This window comes from Diceros bicornis, chromosome 11, assembly GCF_020826845.1.
Source record: "Diceros bicornis minor isolate mBicDic1 chromosome 11, mDicBic1.mat.cur, whole genome shotgun sequence".
NCBI lineage: Eukaryota > Metazoa > Chordata > Mammalia > Perissodactyla > Rhinocerotidae > Diceros > Diceros bicornis.
This window is the reverse complement of record NC_080750.1, coordinates 56,614,066-56,626,131: the sequence shown is the minus strand read 5'-3', so window position 1 is coordinate 56,626,131 and position 12,066 is coordinate 56,614,066. Positions and strand designations below refer to the sequence as shown.

General features: G+C 41.7%; 1 long non-coding RNA gene across 1 annotated transcript; it reads right to left on the bottom strand.

Moving 5' to 3' along the window:
• Positions 1 to 4,194: 4,194 nt before the first annotated feature.
• Positions 4,195 to 11,331, bottom strand: LOC131411467 (uncharacterized). The gene is made up of 3 exons (XR_009221567.1): positions 11,038 to 11,331; positions 10,260 to 10,380; positions 4,195 to 6,750 (listed from the first exon to the last, which is right to left on the bottom strand). It is a non-coding gene; the product is annotated as an uncharacterized LOC131411467 (long non-coding RNA).
• Between the last annotated feature and the right edge of the window lie 735 nt (positions 11,332 to 12,066).

Sequence of the window (12,066 nt, the reverse complement as noted above, 5' to 3'; positions counted from 1 at the left end):
CAAACGTCTTTAATCAGTTCATATTAAAAGGTAGAGAAGTGTGAAATGGGGAGGAACTTGTTACAAATGTTAGGTAGACATCATATGTTTACTAACATCATAAGCCATTAAAAGGCCAATGATGGCTCACAGTGGCTCTCATAAAAATACAATTTATATCTTTAGTCTGGGTCTCTTTCTCGCCCTCCAGACCCATATGCCCAGCTGCCTATGTGCCTTCTGCACATGGTGTCTAATGGACAGCTCAACCTTCACACGGGCCAAAGAACAGCAGCTCCTTCTGACGTCTTCCCACCTCCCTTAAGGACAACTCAATTCTTCCAGTTCCTTAGGACAAACACCCTGGTGGCAGTCTTAACTCTACTCCTTCCCTCACACGCCACATCCAGTCTGTAGCAAATCCTTTCAGCTCTACTTTCAAAAGATCTACAGAATTTGACCACAAAATTTTCACCATTTCTACTGCCACCTTCCTGATCCAGGCCACCATCAAATCTTACCTGAATGTCTACAGTAGCCTCCTACCAGGCTCAATCATTCCTAAGAGGGCTACCACTAGCCCGTAGAGTGCCTTTGTGCAAATTAGAAAAAGATGGCCTTCTCCAAGACACCTTTCTCTATCTGCCAGAACAATGTAGAAGTAAATATATAAAGCCATGATGTGTACAATGTCATGACCCTCCCTTAGATGTGGCACCCCCGTGCAGGGCACAACCTGCATAATTGTGCAAGATTCCTTGCTTCTTAGACTATTATATTTTTACTAATTTATCTTGTTTATTATCTGTTCCCCCAATAGAATTCAATCTTTGTGAGGGCAGGGATCTTTGTGTCTTGTTCACTGTTGTATCCCCAGCACCTAAACAGTGCCTGACACGTAATAAATAATCAACAGATGTTGAGCAAAAATGTCCAGAGAACAAAAGGATCACATCCCCAAAACCCCTGGGAATGAGCTGCCAGCAGGATAACTTAAATATTCTTCTGAGATCACTTGATTAGGTGCAAATCTCCAAGCACTACTTATGTGGAAAGACTGTTTGAAAATAGAATTTCTTTGAGTTGTTAGTTCCATTGTAATGAACACTGCCGTGAAGAAATCCTTTACACTCCTAAAAATTTGTATGCCCCAACTGTAGGAAGCAAAGCATAATGGAAAGAAAACTGAATTGGGAGCTGGATGACAGGGCCTCTTTATTAGTCAGAGTTCTCCAGAGAAACAGAACCAAGAGAATGTGTGTATAGAGAGAGATTTATTTTAAGAAATTGGCTCATGTGGTTGTGGGAGTTGACAAATCAGAAATTTGCAGAGCAGGCCAGCAGACTGGAGACCCAGGGGAGAGCTGGTATTGCAGCTCCAGTCTAAAGGCAGTCTGAAGGCAGTATTTCCTCTTCCTCAGTAGACCTTAGTCTTTTCTCTTAAGGCCTTCAACTCATTAGATGAGACCCACCCATGTTATGGAGGATAATCTGTTTTACTCAAAGTCTATTGATTTAAATGTTAATATCATTTTTTAAAAATATCTTCACAGCAACTTCTAGACTGGTGTTTGACCAAATATCTGAGCACTGTGACCTAGCCAAGTTGACACATAAAATTTACCACACAGCCTCCAAGTCTGGCATGAGGAAAAGCACAGAGGCCTGAAAGAATTGCTGTGTTGGGTGGAAATCCAATTGTTCTATGTGGAGAAAAGCTGGGAAAGAGGAGGATACACAGATCCTTTGCCACCTCTTCTCTGACCTTGAGAAGCATCATCATACCTAATTATGACCCTTAGCAAATCTTCACTGAAAGTTTAGTAAAGAAGAAAAAAAAGTATAATAAACAGATTTATTTACAACCTCTAATAGAAGGGATTGATCTTAGAGTCCAGAGGCCCAAGCCAACCCTTAAATCCCCACTGAGTTCTCAGGCTAGTTCAACCTCCACCAAAGGGATACCCCCCAAATCCCCACAAAGCAGTCTCGGTCCAACTCTGTGAGCACCCCCAAACATAAAAATTCTCTCTAACAATTTAAGTGCCTATTTTTGGATTATCTTTCCCAGAATGACTGACAATAAGAACAGTCAACCCCTCCAAATAAAACCCCACCTCTTACTCTCAAAAGTGTGAAATAAGATGGATCAAATAAGATCCAAAAAAGTGTCCACGGGATACTTCTTAATATCTGAGTGATTCATCTTTAAGTAGCATCAGTGTGGGACACCAACGTCTCAGTCCCAGATCCACTGCTCTTTTCCAGTCCTTCCTCCAAGTTGGCTTAAAGAGATTAAAGCACCACGTTTCTCCAGCCATGATCAAGCTGCAGATCTCACTTCTCACGTACAATGCTTAGAAAAAGGAGCCGTCAGATATCCAGACTGGTGTGTGGGAAGGGTGTCCTGAATTCTACAGGGGCCTTGCCCTGCTGATGGAGACTATAGAACATAGTGTTTAGGAGTGTGGAGTTACACTACTTGGACTGAAATCTCAGTTCTACCAGTTACTTGTCTGTATGACCTTGAACACGTTATTGATTGAACCTCTCTGTGTCTCTATTTCGTCAACAGTAAGGGATTGTAAAAGAGGATTAAATCAATTAATACAAAAAGCTTAGACAGATGGCAACTAGGCCTTTGGTAGTGAACGTGATATAGTCTATACGGAAGCTGAAATATAGTGATGTACACCTGAAATTTACATAATGTTATAAATCCATGTTACCTCAATGAAAAAAAAAAAGCTTAGAAGAGTATCTGGCACATGGAATTTGGCTCAATAAATTTTAGTTATAAGTATTATATTATTAAATAGGGCATTTTCACTTGGGTATCTCATCAATTTCAGCCATCCACAAGAATAATATTTAAGTCCTTATTCCTTCTCTTATTTCTTCTGCACAACTAAAGGTGACTGTCGTGACGGTCTTTCTGAATAAAGGGGCTTTCCCAAAGATAAATGCTAATCTGTATTCCTAGAAAGCAAAAACAAGCAAACCAAAAACATAACAACAATAAAAATTGCTGGTAACCCTCCCAATGACATTTTCCAAATTCAGACAAATTTTTAAAGACCAGTCTTCATTGAGCACTTCATTAAGGAATTTGCGCTTCAGTCTGGTGGTGAGGAGGAGCCAGTGCAGAGTTTTAAATGAAGTGTGACTTGATCAAGCTTATATTTTGTGAAGATCTGTCTGGCAGCAGTGTGAGGACAGACGGGAGGGCTGTTGAGAAAGAGGTCCAAGTGCAAGGCTGTTTCAATTATCCAGACGAGAAATAAGAAGAACAAGACCCAAGGCAACAACTGTCGGGATTGTGCCAAACGATCTTCAGTGGCCATCACACCTCCAAAATACTACATTCAGTAATTACCTCCTTTTTAGTTTATTCTAATAACGTTTGTCTTGTTTAGTGTTCAAAAATAGTGATGTTCATTATGTGGGCCTAAACACTTGGCTTCCAGACTTCATACCAAAAAATATGAGCAAAAGTCATCTATTAATTTATCTTGTGCTTCATGCTTATGAATTGCTTTGACTTGCCACAATGATGATTACCCTAGAATAAAATTTACCATTGAAAATTATTATGTCTTGGCATCTTTCTCTGTCCAAAAACTCTCTTCTCTGAGTGGCCAGCAGAGTGAGGGACTAGCAGAGCCAAAAGCCTCTGACAGACAGACCCATTGTTGCTGGGCCCATGACACCCCATTTTTGCCTTCTGAGGGCACCAGGGATTCGCCTGACAGCTGCCCTTCTATTGCAGAACAGAATCTAATTGCCAAGTCTTTCTTTTATCCTCCTTTCCCTAAAGCAAGTACAAAATCGAGGAATTATCTTTTCAGTAGTATGCTGCATTAGCATCATTTCTCAATATTTTTTAATGAATAACTTCATTAGCTATATCCTTCTTCCTGTAGAACAAATAATAGAAGCATAGAGAAGAGCAGCGATTTGCCCAAAGTCAAGTCACGCAGTTAATCAGCATCCAAGCTGACCTTACAATTACAGCTAGGACAATTAGAAGATGCTCAGTGAGGCCTTGAATTTCAATCTAGGACTCCACCAGATATTGTTTTCATAAACAAAAGATAAGCCAATCCTACCTTTGGGAGATAGGAAGCAGAAGAAAAAAGAAAACAAATATTAAAATTAGATAATCCAAGAAGTGAGAAATAAGAAAATAAGTAAAAATTTTAATCATCAGTGCCTGAAAAAATTATACTTTTATGCTCAAACCCTTTTAGTAAATAATATTCTCACTGGTGTTTCATAAAGCATGAAACTCCATATATGATATTTCTCTAGTTTCAAAAAATTTTGAAGATCAATTATTTATAAAGCAATGTTTTCCACAACAAGCCTGCCCCTCTATATCTTGTTTTTCCCAGGACTATATCTCCAAGATTTTCTTTTTATCTTTCATGTTAAAAGAAAGTAGCAACTCTTGTGACTAATGTCCCAAGATATAAACTCTCAAATAAACAAACACAAACTCTGCAACACTGCATGATAGAAAACATTTTTCAGGAAACAAAATATTAGTCTTTTCTGTCACATCCTAGTATATTTGGGGCCATAAATTTTGCCTTACTTATCCATTAGGTTTTCTTCATGAGTCTCTTTTTTTATATAGACAAATAAACCTGGTCTTCGCAACCACAATTTCAAGTATTGTCTGTCTCTAAAAAGAAAAAAAGAAAAAGTGCACTAAGATTGATCTAGTTCTTTCTATTCTTAGATTTCTTTCTATTATATTTCCCAACTGTCGCCATCCTCCAACACAACCAACAATCAAATAAAACAGAAATAAATACATGTTCTAGGGGCATTTCTTCCAGGACAAAGTGTATCATAGAGCCAGCACTCCCTAGAGGTCGATTAGACATGAGCTTGCAAGAGACGCGCACACAAGCACACTCACCCACATGCTCTTCCCATAAACTGAAACAATAAGGAAGAAGGTCAAAATGTCCCCCTTCCCCTGGGAAAAAGATGGTGTGTTATTTTTAAGAAAAACTGAAGCTTGTGATTTTTTTGTCCTTTGAGCATCTTACTAAAACTGGCATTTCCATCATACTTGTAAATAGGAGATCCGCCACCACCCTGCACTCCTGGCTCAAGAAAGTCACCGAACAGAATTTAGGCTAGAAAACCCTTCAGAGCTGTAGATAACAAGCACAGATTATTTAAAGTCCTAAACCAAGCTGAAAATCATAGCCATCATTGGGGGCCAGCCCAGTGGCGTAGTGTTTAAGTTCACGCGCTTCCCTTCAGCGGCCCAGGGTTTGCAGGTTCGGATTCGCGGCGCAGACCTACATACCACTCATCAAGCCATGCTGTGGTGGTGCCCCATATACAAAGTAGAGGAAGATGGACACAGATGTTAGCTCAGGGCCAAAGTTCCTCAGCAAAAAGAGGAAGATTGGCAATGGATGTTAACTCATGGCCAAGCTTCCTCACACACACACACACACACAAAAATCATAGCCGTCATTTGCCATGTGTCAGGCACCGTACTGGGGGCTTGTCTGTGCCATATCCTTACCACAATCTACTGAGATAGGTGTAATCAGCATGGGTTACAGATAACAAAGGTCAGGTTAAGGAGGTTAAGGAATTTGCCCAAGATAACACAAGCCATAAATAGCCAGGCCTGGATTCCAGTTATGTTTACGTTAGTCCTTTGGTCCACAAACATTTGATAAGAGCCTGCTATGAGCCAGGCACTGTTCTAGGACCTGGGAATATAGCAGGGAGCTCACATTCTAATAGAAAATAGACAAATATGCATGGATTTGTATAGAGAGATAGATATAGATGTACAGGCAGGGAGTGCGGATTATCATGAAGAAAAATAAAGCAGACTGAGAGTGACAGAACAAGGGGTGCGATTTCGGGTGAGGTGCCCAGGGAAGGCTTCTGTGGGAAGGTGATGACTGAGCAGAGCCTGAAGGAAGTGAGTGAAAAAGCCACTCAGGTCTCTGGGGAAAGAGCCTTCCAAGCGAGAGCAAAGGCCATGAGGTGGTAGTGGGTGCGGCGTGTTGGAGCAACAACAGCACAGAGATGGTGGGGCTGAAACAGTGAGCAAGAGGGAGCAGGACGGAGGATGAGGCTGGAGGCGTAACCAATGGAAAGGACTCTGGATCCTAATGTAGAAATGCGAAGCAGTGGGGGGGACGAGATGATGATCTGTTTCACTCCAAAGCCACTACCCTATCTGTTTCACTTCCATCCCCAGAAGAGACAATTTCCCCTCTCGCTTGCCAAAGTACCTGCTTCTTTGAAACCTATCCTAGGACCAACACTGCCCTAGCCTGTTCCTCTGAGCACAGTCTTATAGTTACACAGCCATTGATAGCTTGATATTGTTTTCCTTCCGTTCACCCTATAGAAACGTGAGCCTTGTATCTCCTCTGCTAAGGGCAGCTTTCCGAGTCCTCCCTGGAAAACACCAGCCCATGTTGACTAAAGAAGACTAGAATAGACTGTCCAAGACACAGCCCCACTACTTCTACTTCTCTGTAAATAAAACGTGCCCACAGATGTTGTGCCTTGACTTTTTCATCATGGAGCAAGATTAATTCAGATTCACAGTCCCAGCCACACCTTCCAGGACAAAGGACAAACAAGAGCCCCTGTGATGCTCGAGATCCTTCCAGGAGCTGGGGAAACTGCAGCAATCAGGATAAAGTCCCTTCACATCTGGGGCTTCCCCCCATGTGCATCTGTGTAGTGATTCTCCATCAGGAAAGGGTGGGGAATTCTCTGTAGTTTGAAAAAGAGATTGAAATCAAATATTTGCTTTGTTTTTTTTGTTAGTAACAACATTTTGTTTACTTTAAAATATTACATAACTTTAAAGGAAGGCATGTTTTGTGTTCGCCAGGAGAAAATAGGCTTTAAAAGGCTGAAAACAGGGTAATAGAGGGGCTTAGAATGCCCTTTTGTTATGTAAACTGAAGTAGTGACTCTAAAAGGGGAATTTCAAATGATTAAACAGGGGAGGTGTCATGAAACACGGCTAGGGGACACAACTTGAGAGCAAGGGGAGTCTCCCCAAATCATCCACTGACAACCCCACTACGCATGGGCTGGCACCATTCAAACATGGGACTTGCGGTCCAATCCATCCATTTGCACATCCCTGACTCAGTGGTTCCACCTTCTGTCCTACTGCTTTGAGGTACTTCCCTGGCCAGGACCATTAGATGTTCCCATGAAGCTGTATTCAGCCTCTTTTCTTTATTAAGAACTAATTCTAAGGGCAGAGCAATCTGGACACCTGGCCCTTTATATTTATGCTTCAGAGCACGTAGCACAGTGCAGGTCACACAGCAGAGGCCTCAAAATTATTGATCGATTTGTTTCCTCATCTCCTACTTGTCAACTGCCCGTAGGCCTGTGCGTGTGATGTATCATATAACATACACATGTAATATACCAATTATATATGTATATATAAATATGTACATATATACATACATTATACGTGTACACATCTATATCAATACATCTTATATGCAGTAACTCCTCATATTTTCATTAGCATAAGATTTTTTTTCCATCAGAGCTAAAATTCCCGTATGTCTTCTGGCATGGCTCACGGCTATTAATCCCCACAGATTTCGTGCCTTGATTTTTTTCCTCATGGAGCAAGACTAATTCAGAATCACAGTCACAGACACACCTTCCAGGACAAAGGACAGTGCTCAGACCACTGTTTCTCTAGGGTGGCAGGGAATCTTCTGGACATTGACTCCCGATATTTCTTTCTTGTTTCTTTTCAGAAATAAACCATTGTTAGGAAGCCTTCCCAATTGTCAAAATCCCTGGGAGGCATGGAGGTGGAGAGGGTGACAAGTGGAGCCTCTGACCCTCCCTTCAGAGGGATGATGGTGGAGAACTACCCTCTCCATGCTGGCGCCAACGCTGTCTTCTCAATGCCTCCCCCACCGGGTCCAGCAGCACAAATGTCCCCCAGCCTACCCCTGAGGGAACTCAGCCCAAGCGGATGGCAGCCCAAATGGTCAAAAACCAGACTGATGCCTGCGAAAGAGATTTCAGCTGGGACATTTTTACCCTTCAGCTGTTGGCTGTGGAAACAAATTCACATTCCACTCTCCCAGAACAGGTGAAGGCATTTCATAAGCAAATGGTCAGCTAGAGGCTTTAGGCTGAGTTTCCCATCCCTTCTACATCCTCTACATCCCTTCCTCCCCCTTCTCTTCTTTCTAGCAGTAAATTCCTAGCCCTACTTGTTCTCTATGACTCACACCTGCAAAGATTTATTGAGGAACCCCTATGTGTTCTGTGCTTGCTGCTGTGTGACTATAAAAGACATTTACCAAAGATATGGTGCCAGACTTGGAATTACTTACTTTGTAGGTGGAAAACAAATACAGAATCTGTGCAATAGTGACACAAAGGAGTCCCAAGGTTGTGTTGGAAGGCTTTGTGGAGGATAGAGACCTAAGGTGAGCTTGGAAGAGTTAGCGGCATTTGGGTACAGCACTGGCTCAAAGGCCATTCCCGGTCAGGCACGAGTTGGCATGAACAAGATGAGTGGGAATGTCCGTGAACAGACTTATCTGATTCCCTCAGAGGTTACAGCTTCAACATTCGTGTGTGTGCACGCCCAATTTTTAATGCCTGAATGTTACTTTTTTTTACTCCCCTCTCTCAAGAGTAGATGAATGGAAGAACACAGTGCAGAATAATTCATATCTTCTCAAGAAGAAACTGGAATATTTTAATATGGGGAGAGATCCCAAATCAGTACTATCACTCCCCCAGAGAAAAAACACAGAAATTCCTCAAAGTGAGAGACAAATGGAACCAGAAGTATATTTTAGCCGGTTTATACCCCTGTCTGGGCCTGTATTTGTGGATGTCACTGTGCACAAAGCAACAAGAGGAAATTCTCAATATGCTAACACTTCTTCCTCTCTTTTCTCTTTCTCCACCTCCACTGGAGGATATGTTTGCTCTCTGAGCCTGCTGTTGCCTTCTGCTTTTGTATACAACCTATTTCTATAGTGTTTAAACGAATACACAGAAAGTCTGAATCATAAGACTAAAATGAGCACCATTGCAAGAACCTGAATGTGCCATGGAGATTCACATCCAGGATACGTAGGCTGAGCTGAAAGCGAGGACTGGGGTTCTTTTGTGATCTTGTTTAACACCTACCTCTTCTCACCCTCATAATGGACTATTGTGCTTCTCTGGGCTCCATGACTCACAGTCCTTGCACGTAGATAGATGGAATTTGCTCATTTGTGAGGGATTTTTTTTAGGGGGGCGTGGATCTGGAAACCTCAGACAATAAAGAACCTCTAAAGCTGTACAGTTTTCTGAAGGAGAGAGCAGCTGCCCCTCAAGTATTTTATTCTGAAATTTGGCTGACAGCAGCACCACATTGATTTGAGCCACTTTGTTTTGCTATAAATGACGGCCGGATCAGCCGTAGCTTATGCCTCCCTCACTATAATCAGTTCTAGGCTGAGAGAGGAGGAATTATGCTTGACAGGTAATTAAGAAAACTGACAGGAAATAGCATTTGGCCTCTTTGAAGGTGAACTCCAGTTTGTAAAAGATTATCTAAATCTAATTTACCAAAACTCCAGATGGCAAAGCTGTGAGCAGCATTGCCTCTGCCTTGGGTTTATATTAAATTAATCCTTCTTTACCTTTTACTATACTTTACATTTTAACTTTAGCGTGGAAGAGAAGGACTCAAACTTTGCACGGCCCGAATTTGGGAGACAGCATTTCTGGGTCACTAAATAAAAGATGTAGAAACATTGGTTAGGAATGCAGACCGCCCAGCTGGAATTGAGCCTGGATTGACCAATGTCAGAAGAATGAGTGTTCACTCGTGATGCTGAAGGATGAAGGACGAAAGCAACATGTACTAAGATTTCAGCAGTAAGGAATAAAATCTCTTTTAGGAACTTACCCTCATCTCAAGTAAGGGGAAAGAAACAAACTATTGATCCCACATGAAAACCCTGTGGGGAGTTGTTCTGTGCTTGTACTACCATTGGGTGGAAGAAAAACACCTCATTCTCCTATGTGTGGAAAGAGATACTTCTCAAAAGTCTGGTCTCTATATAAGTACAGGGACCATATGGCTCAGATCCTCTGGAGGTATCAATTTCGAATATTCCAATTGGGTCCAGGCTAAGAGTAGGAGTTGTCCAGTAAGCACACTCATTAAAAACCAGTCTTCCCACTCTCCCCAGGCACATACTAGATCTCCCTTTTGTTATGACCTGCTTTCCATCCATAGAAATGGCTTTTTGCCCCATGCAGTGTCCAGGAGAAACTCGTGGTTTGAGGTTCTTGGGAGCTAAGGACAGAGATCAGCTCTGCACTGCTTTCCTTTGCTTGGGTCTGTAAAGACAGGAGAGAATTACTGTAATTATTCCTAAGATCTTTGGGTTCTATTTCCTACCAAATAAGGGAAAAAAAAAAAATAACATCTCATACTTTGTCCATTCCAGGAATTTTATGCTAAACCCAATAAATCAACATTGTGCTCCTAACCTAAGAGAAATTACCTGTTGTAACCAAGAGGACAGCTACACATTACAAAAGACATGCTTTACAAAAACCAAATTATTCTTCCTTGTGACAGCTTTGTGGGAAAGCCAGATGTCGGCAGGATCTGGAAGGTGGCCTTCCAAGTTTTCATTTCTAAATTACTCTTTCGGAGCAGTAAATAGGGTAACGATTCTCCATTAGAATGTTCTTATAGTGGGAGCCATCCATTTGTCATTGTTTCTATTGTTCCCTTAAGAAGAGAAAGGAGTATGTGGTGCTAAGGCCAAGGCCATCTCAACAAGGCTCAGATGCCTCCAAGGACCACCCCTCCAAATCCCTCACATCCCCACAGAAAAGCAAACAGGTCTGCAGGAAAAAAGAAGCAAACCAAAAGCATTTCCTCTCCATCTTCTCTACCTCACGGAAGGTCTATGCCATGTTCTCTGCACTTCTGATGGCCATGCCCAGACTCTCCTTATAAACAGGTGGTATATAGGATTTCCTTACCGCAGAATGTGGTACCAAGTCACCTGTGATTGCACCACTAATGCTTCCTTTCTTTGAGTAGCGATCTCCTCATTTTAAAGTTCTCCGTTAAAACTCAGATTCCCCTAGGAAAGGTGATATCTTACGTTATTATCACTTATTACATTATCAGTTAATACCTCAGCAGGGAAAGATGGTCAGCTGAAAGTAAGAGACTATGACAAGGTAAAAGGTGTTAGAAAGTGAAGAAAGTGACTTGGAGGAGAGTGAAGGAGCCTAGAAGAAGGCAACAGACCCTAACGCAGGCATGATGAGACTTATTCTGCCCATTCAATGAAAAATAGTAATTTAGAACTAGACAACTGTAAAATGGTTATAATATTAACAGCATTTGTCTTACAAAATCCTTGTGAAGAAGGAATGGGATAATGGATATTTTAAGCACTTTGAACTGTAAAATGCTATATCTGCATTAGTTTAATTATGTTTAATTCTAAGACTGGCCTTTGCTCTGCCACTTAAAATTATCTTACCTGTCTTTGGTTGCCAGTCTTTAGCTCTTTGGAGGAAAGATGCCATGTAAATCTAAGTACTCATGGTTTATATAGTCAATTATACAATTATAGTCCACAATCCCTTGGACTACATTTTTTGTGTGTGTGTGAGGAAGATCAGCCCTGAGCTAACATCCATGCCAATCCTCCTCTTTTTGTTGAGGAAGACTGGCCCTGGGCTAACATCCGTGCTCATCTTCCCCTATTTTATACGGGATGCCGCCACAGCATGGCTTGACAAGCAGTGCATCGGTGCATACCCGGGATCCAAACTCCGGGCCCCCGCAGCAGAGTGCACACACTTAACTGCTGCACCACCAGGCCAGCCCCCTTTGGACTACATTTTAATCTAATTGTTATTAACTCTGGATATCTGGTGATAAAACATTTGACTATTTCTCATCTAAACATTATCTTTTTCTAATTAAATGGCTGCAAAAATGGCAGATTGTTATATTCAGGATATTTTCACCAACCATTAATAAGGTGTCTGGAC